A 13,940-nucleotide genomic window follows, 5' to 3' on the forward strand; every position below is an offset into this window, starting at 1 on the left:
AAATGTTGGTCCAGTTTTTAGTTCTAGCGATCACCGAACAATCACATTCAGCAGATGAAAGAAAGTAAAGTAACTCCTAGTAAAGAAAAGGTGCCTGATTATCAGAGAGCGAATTTCGTAAGACTCCGATCAATTCTAAATAATTCTGACTGGACTGTAATTTCTATGGAAACAGATATTGATAAATCTTGGGGGGCCTTCACCACAATGTTGAACAATGCCATAAGCATATGCGTACCCTATCGAAACAGACGTTCAACTTTTAAGAAGAAACCCAAATGGTGGAATAACGAAATTCAAAATAGTCTCTTTCTTAAAAAGAAAAAAAAAAACGCGTATACAGTAGATACATATCAAGTCAGAGTGGGACTGACAAACTAGAGTTGGACAGAATTCGCCGCGAAACCAAGAAATTAATAAAACGAAGCAAGAAAAATTTTGAAGAATATATAGCGGAAACAAGTAAATCTAATCCTAAAGATTTTTTTAGCTATGTAAATAATAAAAAGTCACTCACTTGTAGTATCGGACCGCTTGCTAATGATAATGGTAACCACACGAACGATGGAAATGAAATGGCTACAATCCTAAATAACTTTTTCGCATCCGTATTTACCGACGAAGATTGTTTATCACCTCAACCGCCGGAGGTTAGAAGGACCGAAAAGATTTTAAATGGCGTGCTCATCGTAGAAAGTGACATTTTACGCACAATTGAAAAGATTAAAGTAAGCAAAGCTCCTGGTCCAGACAAAATTACCCCTTGGGTCTTAAAAGAAATCAAACATCAAATTTGTAAACCGCTCTCCATCATATTCAATAAATCTTTAACAGCTGGAAAAGTTCCGTCGGATTGGAAACTTGCAAATGTCACACCAATTTTCAAAAAGGGAGAAAAGTCTCATCCAGGAAACTATCGACCAATTAGCCTGACATCGATTGTTTGTAAGTTAATGGAGACTATCATTCGCGACAATATGGTGAAATTCTTCCAAGAAAATAATATAACAAATAATTCGCAACATGGCTTCATGGCTTTCGTAGTAAACGTTCGTGTTTAACTAACTTACTTGATTTTTTTCATTATGTTTTTGAGGTGTTCGATGAAAGCAGATCAGTAGATATCATATATCTGGATTTTCAAAAGGCATTTGATAAGGTCCCCCACCAACGATTGCTCAGTAAACTTTTGGCGCACGGTATCTCGGGTAACATTCACAATTGGCTTCTGGACTGGCTCTGAGCGGAAACAGAGAGTAGTTCTAAACGGTGTTACATCTAACTGGCTCGATGTCAGAAGCGGCGTACCTCAAGGATCAGTGCTTGGCCCCATGCTCTTCTTAATTTATGTTAATGATATCGATGATGGGCTCACTTGCAAAGTATCAAAATTTGCTGATGACACAAAAATTGCTAGTAAGGTAACTGCGACACTCGACGGAGAAGCATTACAGTCAGATATAGATCGACTTGCACGTTGGGCCAATCAATGGCAAATAAAATTTAACGTTGACAAATGTAAAGTGTTGCACATCGGAAACAATAACAGTCGCGTTCGGTACGTAATGAATGGCCAACAACTTTCTGCAGTAAGTAAAGAAAAGGATCTTGGAATCACTATATCAAGCGATTTAAAGCCCGGTCAGCATTGTTCAGAGGTAGTTAAAACCGCAAACAAATTGGTTGGCTTCATCGGACGAGTCTTTAATAATAAATCGGAAAAAGTAATATTAAAACTATAATTCGTTGGTTCGACCCCGTCTAGAGTACTGTGTACAGTTTTGGTCTCCCTTTTACAGAAAAGACGTAGAAAAGTTAGAACGGGTTCAACGGAGAGTAACAAAGATGATTCCTAGGTTGAGGAATTTATCTTATGAACAAAGGCTTAAAGAAGTAAATTTATTCAGCCTATCAAAGCGAAGAATGCGAGGCGATCTAAATGTATTCAACCTATCAAAACGAAGAATGCGAGGCGATCTAATAGAAGTGTTTAAAATGTTTAAAGGGTTCAGTGATATTAATGCGGAAGATTACAATTAATCGATCAAATAGACAGGGGTCGGCAACCTTTGGCACGCGTGCCAGACTTGGCACGCAAAGTGCTTGCCTATGGCACGCCACGTTATTCGAAGAAGCAAAGAAAAAGTTAAAAAACAGAATAATGAGAGAGAGAGAGAGAGAGAAAATATGAATTGTACATCCTTACTTTTATCATGGTTTAAATTTTCGAATGATTCTGAATAATTTTTTCCTATGATACATTGAATTAAAACGAAAATGTTTCGTCCCCGCGATGAGGAATACGTGAGTACAACGAGATGTAGACGAGTTTGAGACACGTTGGCCCCAGCCGCTGGTGACGCATCAGTCACGCAGCGGCAGCGCTGCTGTTTCTGTTTCAGTAACTATTAAGCCGCCGTGAGTGATACTCTCTCTAGTTACTGTCGCCATGGCTATTGTGAAAAAAGGCAAGCTTGATGTCCGATCGTTTCAGTCATCATGGACAAATGACTGGATTTATTCAGCTGAATGATCGTGCTGTGTGTGCTGTGCTCTATACTGCGAGAATGTCGTGTGCCGCACATCGAGTGGTAAAAGACACTGAAACAAGACACGAGAAAACTTTTAAAGGACAGTACAGACAAGACTGAAGCGATGAAAGCAGTATCGCGCTATGAGAAACAAAGTAATGTGTTTAAGAACGTGAGTGCTAGCAAAACAATGCAGCTGAGGCCAGTTACAAACTAGCTCTGTGTATTCCCAAGCACGGGAAGCCTTTTACTGATGGAGATTTTATAATAGCAGCTTTCATAGAGTGCACTGAGGTGTTATTTGATGGCATATCAAACAAACACATGATCATCTCAAGGATAAAAGACATGCCTGTCTCAGCTAGGACCGTGGAGAGACGTGTTTCTGAAATGGCTGCTAATGTAAGTGAGCAGCAAACTGTTGCTTTAACAACTACACCTGTGTTCAGTGTGGCCCTGGATGAAAGCGTGGATATAAATGACATTCCCCGCTTGGCTGTTTTTGCCAGGTATAGTGACACAGAGATACACGAGGAGCTGTGCTGTCTTAAACCTATATATGGCACTACCAAGGGAGAGGACATACTGAAGACCTTCACTGACTATTTTGAGGACAGAGGGGTTGAAAATCAGAAAGATTTTTGCAGTTACAACGGATGGTGCCCCTGCCATGGTAGGAAAAAACAAGGGTTTTACTAAGATGGTTGAGGATAAAATTGGGCACCCCATTCTGAAACTGCACTGCATAATTCATCAAGAAAATTTATGTGCCAAGATCTCGAGCTCTGATCTCAACAAGGTGATGCTACTGTTACTAAAGTAGTGAATTTCCTTGTTGCACACTCTTCTCTGACGCACAGGCAGTTTCAAGCTTTCCTTGAAGAGGTGGACAGTGCTTACAAAGATATACCCTTGCACAGCAGTGTTAGCTGGTTAAGCTGTGGGAAAGTATTGGAGAGATTTGTGGAATGCTTTGATGAAATAAAGATTTTCTTATCAGAAAAAGGCCAAGATTATACTGAGCTGGAGGACAAAGACTGGACTGTGAAACTTATGTTTCTCTCAGATATCACCAAACATATTAATGACCTCAGTCTTCTCTTGCAAGGTGCAGCCATTTCAGAAACACGTCTCTCTTCGGCCCTAGCTGAAACAGGCATGTCTTTTATCCTTGAGATGAGATGAGTGATGGATTTGTATGATATTTGGAAGGTATTTGTTGCAAAGCTTGCAGTTTACTCATCAGATATTAAAACTGGTTTTTTTCCGTTACTTCAAAAACTTATAGAACTTATCTGCAATTCATCCGGTCAACACTACTGATCGTCAGGTGTACATGTAAGAATTAAAGTCTGAGTTCTCAGTCAGATTTCAAGATTTCCAACACATTGGCCCAGTGTTTTCGTTTTTAATCAGACCAGACACCTTTAAGTATAGTGAGGTGGACGCGTCTCTCTTTGAATGGATGGAAACTGAGGAGTTGGAAATGCAGTTAATTGACTTTCAGGCCTCATCATTGTGGTCAGCTAAATTTAAAGATCTTCGAGAAATATTGGAAACTAGTACGAATGATCACACCTTCGCCCTTGCTGTCCTTCATCTTCCACCTTTGATTATATAGTTAGTGTAGCTTGTCACAAACAGCCTCATAAGGACCAGGGTCTGCTGTTGTTTGTTCTTCCGTTGTGTTCCCTTTGTGTTCTCCTCCTCCTCCTCCTCCTCCTCCTCCCGTTCGATCTATCTATTTCTCGGTCACACGTTGGAGGGTAACTCGATTAAGCGTCGCGAGATGAATATTCACGCGGGCCAACGAGGTTCTTGCGGGCGTGGGAAAAAAACGCCCTGATGGGAAAGTCTTTGATTAAATCGCTTCTTCTCCTCCCGATTGGAGGGACATTATCGGGAGGAGGAGGAGGAGGAAAAGGAGGAATTTGATTGTCGATGAAGAGGAATGTAAAAATGGGATAAATTGAGGGAAGTACTATGATTGAGAGGAGGAGGATGAAGAGGAGGAGGGGAAGTAATTTACGAGAGAGAGAGAGAGAGAGGTGAAACGTTTACATTGGGATAAGAGAGACGAGGAGGAGGAAGGGAGAGGATGAAATCAAATAGAGAAAGAGATTGAAAGACTGAAGGAGAAAGGAAGAGAGATACAGAAAGCAAGCAAGCAATAAAAACAAAGAACAGGAGAGAGGAGAAAAGATGAGAGCTTTATACAAGAAGAGAGTTGAAAGGGGAAGAAGGGGGGTGATGAAAATGAAGAGAGAGAGAGAGAGAGAGGGCGATAGAAGAGGGGAGAAGGAGCTAACCAAACCCACACACAAGGGCCTAAAATACAGAGGGGAGAGGGGAGGGAGTGACACGTGGTGGGAGAGAAGAGGAAGAAGGGGGAGAAAAGAGGAGGGGGGGAGGAGGGGAGGGGGGGGCTAAGAGAAACTGTGATCTCAAAAACAAAATTTGTCACCTGTCAACCCCCAAAAGTTTTCCTTTGACAAGTTTCTGGGGCGAAGGTGAAAGGTTTCCCGGTGAAGAAGAACCCTTGTGTGGCGGGAGTCTGGCCGCACCTGTCTATCCAGCGGCTAGATAGATAGATAGATAGATAGATAGACATACGTACAGGTAGAGATAGAAAGATAGATGGATAAATAGACAGGTAGGTAGATATATTGATAGTCAGATAGGCTGGTAAATAGATAGATAGGTAGATAGACACATATAGGTAGATAGAAAGGTAGATAGAGAGATAGATGAATTAGTAGACAGGTAGGTAGATATATTGATAGATAAATAGGCAGTTAGATTAAAGTGGATTAGATAGATAGGTAGATAGATAGACATACAGGTAGAGATAGAAAGATAGATGGATAAGTAGACAGGTAGGTTGATATATTGATAGATAGACAGGTAGATTAGAGTAAGTGGATTAGTAGAGGTAAGGGATTAGGATTAGGATAGTGGTAAGCTTGGGGAACGTTGGCTGTGTTTTTATTTTATTTTTTTTATTTATATATATTTTTTTACAGCAAAGGAGACAGTTCAGGGCATTAAAAAAAACAATGATGAAAAAAAAGCCCGCTACTTACTGCTCCTAAAAAAGAGTACAGAGGAGTGGCCGAAAGAGAGGTCAATTTCGGGAGGAGAGGTGATATTTGATAATGGTGGTAATGGTACTGATAATGGTATTGCTGGTGTTAATGGAGGTAATGGTGGTATGGGTGGTTATGGTGTTTGTAACGGTGGTAATGGTGTCGATAATGTCACTTTCTGGTGTTAATGGAAGTAGCAATGGTGTTGGTGATAGTGTTTCTGCTGGGTAGTGATGGTAATGTGGTAATGGTTTTTGCGTCCCGCCCTCTGCCACGAGCTGGGATTTCTTAGTCACCGCTGAGTGGCCTAAGACAACCCTCATGCTCTCCTGAAGACCACCTATCAACCTGGACTCATGATTCTCTCTAAAACATAATCAACAGTGAGCTCCAGGGGGCAGCATGAGGCAAGCAAGATGTCGCCACTATAAACACTTGCCCGCGCCACAACGAGCTGGGGCCGACCACCACGCCTGTCAAGAAAACCTGCCAACACCATAGGCAGATACGTAAGAAAAAAGTAGAAAAAACATATAGGTAGATAAATAGACAAGCAGATAGATTGGTAGATAGATAGATAGTGAAAGATATAGATCGATAGGCAGCTTGAGAAATAGAGATAGAAAAGAAGCATTACAAATTAGTTAGCTAGATAATTATGAAAGAGTTGGCAAGTTAAATCTAAAAAGCTACTGATTTTAAGTGAGATATTTACGATATTTATATGATACCTGCTCAGTGGTAGTTAATTAAAATGCCACCTTGAAGGACAGATAATTTTGGTGCATAAGCAGGTAGATAGATGAGGAAGGAAGGAAGGAAGGGAAGGGAGGGAAAGGAAGGAAGGAGAGAGGAAAGAGATGAGAAGAAAAAGGAAGGAGAGATGAGAGAGAAAGAGAGAAATGGAAGAGAGAGAGAGAGAGAGAGAAGAGAGAGAGAGAGAGAGAGAGAGAAGAGAAGGAAGAGAGAGAGAGAGAGAGAGAGAGAGAGAGAGAGAGAGAGAGAGAGAGAGATCCCGTTAGCCCATCACCATCTGTCACTACCATCCGCATATGTATCCGCTGAGCCTCATATTGATACCAACACATCAAACAGATTCTTCCCCCATCCTGCCAGTGTCACTAACCCGCCCAAAAACAACCTCCTCCTCCCAACACAGTACTGCCAACGCCACAGAGAGTCCCATCCCTTCCCGCCTGTTACCCAAATCCCAAATGATCCTGCCTCTCTCTGCAGTGTTGCCAGCGCGCCCGAAATGGTCCCTTCCTATCTTTGCAGTTATACCAATGTCGCAGATAATTGACTTTGTGCTTTTGTCTGTCTGTCTGTCTGTTTATGGCTGTTACTATGTTGGTCCGTTTGTGTTTTTGTCTGCTCCGTAAGAGAGAGAGAGAGAGAGAGAGAGAGAGAGAGAGAGAGAGAGAGAGAGAGAGAGAGAGAGAGAGAGAGAGAGAGAGAGAGAGGGTCAGGTGTCGGTGCACTCCCCAGGTGAATGTTGCTCATGATCCACCTGTAATCATCGCCTTGCCTTTATTAGTGCCTCGTTACCTGCCTCGCCATCTCAGGTGTGTCCAGGTGACTCATACGCCCGCATGCTACACCTTCCTCCTCCTTTATTTCCTCTTTTTTTTTCCTTCCCTTCTTCTCCAATGCCTTCCATTTCCTTCCCTTCACCTCACCTCACTTCCATTTCATTCCTTTTTTTTTCTCTCTCTTCCTTCTGTTTTGTTCTCCTCTTTCCTCCGGTATTTCCTTCTTTTTTTATTCCCTTCCCGTTCCATTTCCTTCCCTTCACCTCACTTCACTTCTCTTCCTTCTTTTTCGTTCTCCATTTTTTCCTCACTTATTTCCTTTTTTCTGTTCCCTTCCTTTCCCTTCCCGTTCCATTTCCTTCATAAGAACATAAGAACGCAGGAGTCTACAAGAGGCCGGTAGGCCTGTACTAGGCAGCTCCTTTGATCCTAGGCTCCCGTGTATCTAACCCCACCTAATATCGCTGTCCATGAATTTATCTAGTCTATTTTTGAATGTGACAATTGTATTGGCACTCACCACATGACTGCTAAGCCTATTCCACTCATCCACCACCCTGTTAGTAAACCAATTTTTGCCTATGTCCCTGTTGAATCTGAATTTATCCAGTTTAAACCAATTACTTCATGTCCTACCCGGTTCTCTTACCAACAAAACCTTATGAATATCCCCCTTATCAAAGCTCTTCATCCATTTATAAACCTCGATCATGTCCACGCACCCTTCGCCTTTCTAGAGAATGCAAGTTTAACTGTTTGAGTCTTTCCTCGTATGGCAAGTTTCTCAACCCCTGAATCATCTTAGCCATCCTCCTCTGCACCGATTCTAACATTTTGATATCCATTCTATAGTAGGGTGACCAGAACTGAACCGCATAGTCAAGATGAGGTCTAATTAATGCTAAATATAGTTTGAGGAAGACTTCGGCGCTTCCGTTGCTTACGCTCCTTGAAATAAATCCCAGTACCCTATTTGCTCGATTTCTAGCTTGAATGCATTGTGTCCTTGGACGGAGATCAGAGCTCACTAAGACTCCTAAGTCTCTCTCGCACCCAGACCTGCTTATGAGAGTGTCATTTATGCAATAGTTATGAGAGGAGTTGTTCCTACCTACACTCAGAATACTGCACTTTCCTACATTGAACTCCATCTGCCATTTATCCGACCAGTCATACAATCTGTTTAGTTCATCCTGGAGAATACTAGCGTCCTGATCCGACTCAATTACTCTACCGATCTTGGTATCATCTGCAAATTTACTGACATCACTACTAATTCCTGTATCTAAGTCATTGATATAAATAATAAACAAAAGTGGACCTAATACCGAACCTTGTGGGACCCCACTCGTAACACATCCCCAGTCAGATCTTTTACCATTGATTTGCACTCTTTGCTTCCTATTGCTAAGCCACGCCTTGACCCAGTTCAGAACTTTACCCTCTACTCCGTGAGCCTGTAATTTAAGCAACAGTCGTTGGTGAGGAACTTTGTCAAACACTTTACTAAAATCAAGATAGAATACATCATAATTTTCATCTCTGTCAACCGCCTCAAATACTTTATTGTAGAAGGACAAGAGATTGGTGAGGCATGACCTACCTTTTGTGAACCCATGCTGCGAGTCGTGAATTAAGCTATGTTTCTCTAGATGCTCCCGAATGTTCCTGGCTATTATGGACTCCAGCATCTTGCCTATAACCGATGTTAAGCTAATTGGGCGATAGTTTGAAGCAGCTGACCTGTCCCCCTTTTTGAAAATCGGCGTCACATTAGCTACTTTCCATAGGCTGGGCACATAGCCAGTATTTACCGACATCTTAAAGATGTCGGTTAGTGGGTCACTGAGTACATTACCTAATTCCTTTAATACCCTCGGAAATATCCCGTCAGGACCTGGCGATTTGTTCTTCTTAAGCTTATCTATCTCATCCTGAACTACTTGCCTGGTAATGATTATATCCCTCAATTTATCGCCATCCCCGCCCTCGTACACCTGAACCCTTTCCGGAATAGTCGTTCGATCCTCTTGTGTGAATACTGAAAGGAAGTAGTCGTTCAGCAATGTGCTCATATTTTCGTAATTTTCCACTAGCTCCCCTGTGTTTGTTTTCAGCGGTCCAATTTTCTCCCTTGTTTTTGTTCTATACCTCACCTCATCTCCATTTTTTCTTTCTCTTCCTTCTGTTTTGTTCTCCTCTTTCCTCCTGTATTTCCTTATTTTCTATTCCCTTCCCTTTCCTTCCCTTCCCATTCCCTTCCCTTCACCTCACCTGCACTCCACGGTTTCCTCTTCCCCTATTTTTCCCTTTAATATCCTTCCATTCCCTTTCATTATGTTTTTCTTTCATTTCCTCTTTTTTGTTTTCCTCTTCCTTTTCTTCCCTTTCCTTCCGTTCCCTTCCGTTCTATAAATAAAATTCGCTTGCGCCACAAACGGGCTGGGGCCGTTGAAGAGGCCCCTCAAAAGAGCCTACCGGCGCTAGTGCACCACCCCCCAAAAAAAAAAAAATCTACTCCATTCCTTTTTTTGCTCTATTTCCTCCTTTTTTTCTATTCCTTTCCCTTTCCTTCCCTTCCTTTAAACTCCATTTCCTCTCCTTCTCTTCCCTCTCCCTTTCCTTCCCTTCCCTTCCCTTCCCTTCCCTTCCCTTCCTTTCCCTTTCATTCCATTCTCTTCGCTTCCTTTCCCTTTCCTTCCCTTCTCTTCGCTTCCCTTCCCTTCCCTTCCCTTCCCTTCTCTTCGCTTCCCTTCTCATCCCTTCCCACTCTCTTTCCTTCCTTCCTTCCTTCCTTCCCTTCTTCCTTCATCCCTTCCTTCCTTCCCTTCCATCCTTCCTTCCCATCCTTCCTTCCTTCCCATCCCTTCCCTTCCCTTCCCTTCTTTCCTTCCCTTTACTTTCCTTCCCTTCGCTTCCCTTCCCATCCCTTCCCTTCCCATCCCTTCCCTTCCCTTCCCTTCCCATCCCATCCCTTCTATCCCTTCCCTTCCCTTTTTTTTCCTTCAGGTAATCCTATACTCTCACATTCCACGACTTTCTCCTCTCCTTCATTCTCTCCTTCTTTTCCTTTCCTTCTATTCATGACGTCATTCCCTTCTTCCCTCCTCCATTTTTCATTCCTCTCTCCGTCTCTCCTTTCTTTGAACTTTTCCATATTCCCCCTCCCTTTTTATCTTCGTTGTTTCCTCCCTTTGTTTTTCTTTTTCATTTACTTTGTCGTTCTCTTTCTCCATATTCATTTCTCTCTCTCTCTCTCTCTCTCTCTCTCTCTCTCTCTCTCTCTCTCTCTCTCTCTCTCTCTCTCTCTCTCTCTCTCTCTCTCTCTCTCTCTCTCTCTCTCTCTCTCTCTCTCTCCATCTATTTATTCTCCTCCATCCCTCCTTCGGACATTTCTTTCCCTCCCTCCCTTCCCTCCCCTTCCTATGATTCCTCCTTCCTTCTTTTCCCTCCTCTCTCCTTCCTTCCCCTTTCCTCCCTCCTTCCCTTCTTTTCCCTCTTTCCTTCTTTCCTTACCCCCTCCTTACTCTTTCCTTCTCTTCCCCCTTTTATCCATTCTCCCATTCTCCTTAGTTTTCCGTTCCTCTCTACCTTTCCTTCTCCTGCCTTCCCCTTTTCCTCTCTTCCTCCCTTCTCTCCCTTCCTTTTCCTCCTCTATACATTTTCATTACCTCCCATGATCTCCCTATCTCTCTCTCTCTTCCTTATTCGTTTTTCTTTCTGGTTTTCTTTCCCTCCCTCCCTCCTTTCCTCCCTCCCTCCCTCCCTTCCCTTTAGATTCAAATTAAGCTTCACCGCAGTTTCATTTTCTTCATTTTTTTACTTTTTATATTTTTACTTCTCTTATGGTTTTATTTTTCTGTTTACTTTATTAGACCCGGAGGCTGCTGAGGATGGAGATGAACTTTACTTTTTTTTTTCCTTGATTTTGTTCAGATTCCTTTTATTTTTGTTTATTTAATTTTTGTTTCCGCTTAATTTTAGGAGTGGTTGTTTTTTTTCCTTTGTCGCTTATTATCATTCTCTCTCTCTCTCTCTCTCTCTCTCTCTCTCTCTCTCTCTCTCTCTCTCTCTCTCTCTCTCTCTCTCTCTCTCTCTCTCTCTCTCTCTCTCTCTCTCTCTCTCTCTCCTTTTCTTTTATCTACTTTATCTTTTTTTCTCTTCTCTTTCTCCTCCATCCACTTTTATTTTATTCTTAACTTCTTTATCTCCTGTTTTCTTTTATCCTCTCCTTTTCTCTCCTCTTTTCTCCTCTTCTTTTCTTCTCTCTTCTCTTATCTTCTCCATTAATATCTTCGTTTCCTCCTCTTTGTTTTCTTCCTCCATCGCCCTCATGTTCCCTTCTTCTCTCAATATTGTCTTTCCTCCCTCTCTCCCTCCCTCCCTCCCTCTCTCTCCCTTCCTTCCTTCCTCCTTCATTTTCTCTTTCCTATCCTCATTTTCTATTTTATTCGTCTGGTTCCCCCTTCTTCTCTTTCCCTTCTCTTTATTTCTTTCCTTCTTTTTCTTGTATTATCTTTTTTTTCGTTATTTTTCCTCCTTTTTCTTTTTCTTCGCTTACTTCTTTTTCATCATTTTCTATATTATTCTTCTCTCTCCTTTTTCCCTTCTCTTTCTTTCTAATTTCCTTTTCCTTGTATTATCTTTTCTTTTTTCCTTATTTTTCTTCCTTTTTCTTCTTCTCTTACTTCTTTTTCATCATTTTCTATATTATTCTCCTTTTCTTTCTCCTTTTTCCCTTCCCTTTCTTTCTAATTCCTTTTTCTTGCATTGATATTTTTTTTAACTTTTTTTCCTCTTCTCTTCCCCCTTATTTTCTTTTTCTTCTTTTCCTCTTTTTATTGTCTCCATCCTTTCTTCGTCTTCCGCTCCCCTAAGCTATTTCTTGTCAATATTATTTTTCTTCATCTTCCTCCCTTCTTTTTTCTTCTCTCGTTTCCTCCTTCCCCTGTTTTCTCCCTCCATCGCTTCTTCCTCTCCTTTATTCCATTATTTCATTCCCTTCTTTCGCTTACTTGTTTTCTTCTGCCAGTATTTTAATTTTCCTCATCTCTCATTCTCTTCCTCTTCCGTTTTCCTCTTTACCTCCTCTCTCGCATTCTCTGTATTCTCGTTATTTTCTTTTATTTCTCTTATATTCTCTTCTTCCCTCCTCCTCTCTCGCCCTCATATGTATTTTTTCTCTCTCTCCCTCCTTCCCTCTCTTTCTCTCTCCTATTCTTTCTCTCCTCCCTTCACTGCTTCTCCCTATCTCTCACCCGCACCTTTGCTATTTTACTTTTTTACTTTTTTTTCTTCCCCCCGCTCAATTTCTCTCTCTTTCCTCCTCACATCTTTCCTCTTTTTCTTTCTCCCTTCTCCCTTCTCCCTTTCATTCGTGTTCAGTTACCTGTTTTCTCCATTTTTCTTATTTTTCTCTTTTCATTTTTCATTTGTTTTCCTACGTGCTATAAAAAAGAGTGGGAGAGGAAGATGATAAAATAAAAAAATAGAAAAAATATATATAAGAAGAGAGGAAATGAGAGAGAGAGAGAGAGAGAGAGAGAGAGAGAGAGAGAGAGAGAATAACAAAGAGAGGAAGAGAGAAAGAAAAAGTAAAACAGAGAATAGGGGAGAAAATAAAACATGAAAAGAGTAATAGAGAAAAAATAAAAGAAAGAATAAGAAATAATAAAAAAGAAAGGGAGTGAAAGATAAGAAAAAAACAGTAGGAGAGAGAGAGAGAGAGAGAGAGAGAGAGAGAGAGAATTATGCGACACCAGAAAAAGAAAGAATAAAAGACGTTGGAATGAATTTTGTAAAAGGTGTGGGGAATATCTCTCTCTCTCTCTCTCTCTCTCTCTCTCTCTCTCTCTCTCTCTCTCTCTCTCTCTCTCTCTCTCTCTCATAAACTGTGTAAATGGAAGAGGCCTTGGGGTGAGGCTTGTGTCCTTGCATTTATTTATTTTATTTATGAATTTATGATTTATTTTGCTATTCATATATTTTTTTTCGTAGTTCTCATTACATTTTGGGGGGGCTTTTTTTGTTTTTCTGTTCATTTTTCAATCTATTTTCTTCTCTCTCATTTTTGCATATTTTCCATTTATTTATTTTTTTTCATTTCTGCTTATCATTTCGTATTAATTTATTTCTTCATTTTATTTATTATTTGTTTGTTTTTTCTAAGCACCTCATTCCTATATTGGTTCTTCCGTCTCCCTTTCTTCTTCTTCTTCGTCTTCTTCTTCTTCTTCTTCTTATTATTATTATTATTATTATTATTATTATTATTATTATTATTATTATTATTATTATTATTATTCGTCTTCTTCTTCTTCTTCGTCTTCTTCTTTTTCTTCGTCTTTTTCTTCGTCTTTTTGTTGTTTTTCTTCTTCTTCTTCTATGGAAAGATAGATAGATAGATTGATAGATGGATAGAATGATTTACTTTTCATCTAAATTCTTGTCATATTTTTCTTCTTTGCTCTCTATGTCTTTTATTTTCACATTTCAGCTTTTGCACGCTCCTCTGATTTTTTCTTTTCTAATTTTTTTTTCAGTTTCTTTTTTTTCTTTTTTCTTCATTTTTTCCTTTTTTTCTCCATTTCTTTTACTTTTACATGTCAGCTTTTCTCACTCTTTTGGTTTTAATGTTCTCCAATTGTTTCTTTTTTTTCTTTTTCTTTCTCTATTTTTCATCCTTTTTTTTAAGTGACAAGAGAGAGCGAGAGTGTATTAAGTGCTCCTGGTTCTGAGGGGATTGGATGCTGTTCTTTTTCTTTTTTTCTTTCTTTTTTTTTTTTGCTTTT

Source organism: Eriocheir sinensis, chromosome 19 (assembly GCF_024679095.1).
Source record: "Eriocheir sinensis breed Jianghai 21 chromosome 19, ASM2467909v1, whole genome shotgun sequence".
NCBI lineage: Eukaryota > Metazoa > Arthropoda > Malacostraca > Decapoda > Varunidae > Eriocheir > Eriocheir sinensis.